Raw genomic sequence first — 2,408 nt, forward strand, 5'->3', positions numbered from 1 at the left:
CTAAAGCAATTACAGCGTGGAAGACACATTTTAGCCATTTGCAAAACACAGAAACTTAACATTAATCATTTGCCGCCGACGTTCTCGACACATCATCTGCTACCTGGTAAAAGAGCTATTTCCTATGGACAGATGATAGACACGAGTGAAGCACGCAAGCTGTGTTAGCTGTGCGTGTGGTTCCCACGTCAGCAAAATGAATAAGCATTCATAAAGGCAGCATGCAAAAAATTCCTGCGGAGAAAAATGAATTCGGATTTATCCAGCAGAAAATATTCAACTTCGTACCCCTAATTATCATCTCCGCCGTTTAAAAATGGAAAGCTTCATTAAAATTTTTATTTAAAAATACTGCATATTTAAGAAGTTATGCAGAAACAAAGCCGGCAGAGGAACAATTCCATTGTGTCTGAAATGAAAAATTGAAATTCCGCATTTGCATAATTTTTAATCAGATTTATTTTTTTCAGAAGTTGATAGGCCAGTTTATGTTGCTACTGCCACAAACACATGGGAACTGAAAAGGAGAGAGAATTTAGTTGATTGTATAATGAGATACAACTGTTTATATATATTTTTTAATTAGGACGCAGATGGCGCGATCAACTTACCAAAAAGAAAGCCATGAATTTTCGAGGGGGAAAAAAAAAGTGCAACGAAGGAGGGTTGAGAGACAATGAATCTTAGCTCACATTCACCTTTTTTTTCTTCTTTGATCTTAAGAATCGTAATCTACAAAGCCAAAAATATACACATCCGAAGAATTTTTTTTCATTTTTCTACACTAGATAATTTCCGATTTTCTTGTGTGTGTTTCTGCGATCGTGTAGAAGGGTACTCAAATACACATAATTTATCATAATATAATAGTTACATCGACAGCGTGTGGCGAGAAGAGGGAAATTTATTGTTTGAATGTGTTGTTGATCATAATACGGAGTGATCTATCAATTTTCATAAATAAAATAGTATTTATGATGGGTAAAATGTAAATTTTGAATATTGACTGGGTCATCATTGTAGTTGTTATGAGGTTTGTAGAAAGAGAAAACGATCTTTAAAAAAATAAATAAAATTATTGCTTTACTCACAATTTCATCTGACTCATTATCTTCGATACAATCATTTTCCACAGCAGTCTTGATACAAACGCTGAAATTCACCATAGAAGTCGCTAATTTCTGACAATAGATTCTGCTACCACAGGTAGCAGGTACCCTGACGAAAGCCAGACTGAAGCAAAGAGGAATGACTAAAACATGTAATGGTTTGCTTTAAATACCGAAACGAAATTTCTGGCATTGTACCAACATTAACAGCATTTATTCAGGCTACGCAGTATTTCTTCCAGTTTTTTTACGTTTTGAGCTCAAATCTCACCGAGGTCAGTTCTTCTTTTCATTTCTTCGGGGTCAATAAAATAGAGAACCAGCCAAGAACGGAGGACGAGGGTATCGAATAAACCCCACTTCATCACTATTCTCGTTAGAAGCTATTATTAATCACTGTCCTCCTATTGGATAATTGAGGAAATAAATCTTACCAAGGGGAAAAACTTCTACAACTGACCTTGGCGAAGACGGTCAAATTTTGGGCTAGGGGCAAGTCGATTACATCGATTCCTAGGGCTTAACGGTACTTATTTAGTCGATCGAAAGGAATTTGCACTCAGAACGCTTCCTTACTACTACTAATAATAATGATAGTAATCCTTTTCTTACTATAGGCACAAAGCCTGAAATTTGGGCAGAGGGGACTAGTCTATTACATCGACCCAGTGTTTCACTGGTACTTTATTTATCGACCCGAAAAGTTGAAAGGTAAAGTTGACCTCAGCAGAATTTGAACTCTGATCGTAACGACGGACGTTCAATAATAACGATGATTTCTTTCATTAAACGATTTGGTTAATTAATGTTTACTTTCACTCCCGGCCATGAAAATAAAAAAAAAGCAAGTGTGATAGGTGTTTTAAAAAAAATGTATATTACACGCGTATGAAAACCAAAATTTGCGCCAGCAAACCGGGGGTGAGGAAAAAACTCAGAAAATTCGCAAGATCCGATTTTTTCCCCTCGTAACTTTTAAGAAAATGGATATCTTTGGTAATCTTTCGTTACAAACAGATTACCCATCCTTTAGTGAAATTTTATATAAATACCTTTCAAACAGCATAGATTACGATTATAAAGAAATTTGTTTTTTCCGAAGAGAAAGAAATTCATAAATTCAATTTCTGTTTGAGTGCAAAGGAAAAAAGTTTAAAAAAAAAAATTTTTAGATACATTTATTTTTCGTTTGAGTAATAGAAAAAGGTTTTTAAAGAGATGGGATCTTGTTCAAAACGGGGGCACCAGTTTTCATTTATGTTTCATGTAGTGTTTTTGGTACCGAAAGACTTTCAAACT

The 2,408-nt window shown here is 34.9% G+C and overlaps 1 long non-coding RNA gene across 1 annotated transcript in view; it reads right to left on the bottom strand.

Moving 5' to 3' along the window:
• Positions 1-1,512, bottom strand: part of LOC106873441 (uncharacterized) — a 3,475-nt gene extending 1,963 nt beyond the window's left edge. The window contains exon 1 of the long non-coding RNA XR_001409873.2: positions 1,092-1,512. This is a non-coding gene — a long non-coding RNA (uncharacterized LOC106873441). The remainder of the gene's footprint in view (positions 1-1,091) is intronic.
• Positions 1,513-2,408: the final 896 nt, after the last annotated feature.

This window comes from Octopus bimaculoides, chromosome 29 (genome assembly GCF_001194135.2).
Source record: "Octopus bimaculoides isolate UCB-OBI-ISO-001 chromosome 29, ASM119413v2, whole genome shotgun sequence".
Lineage (NCBI taxonomy): Eukaryota > Metazoa > Mollusca > Cephalopoda > Octopoda > Octopodidae > Octopus > Octopus bimaculoides.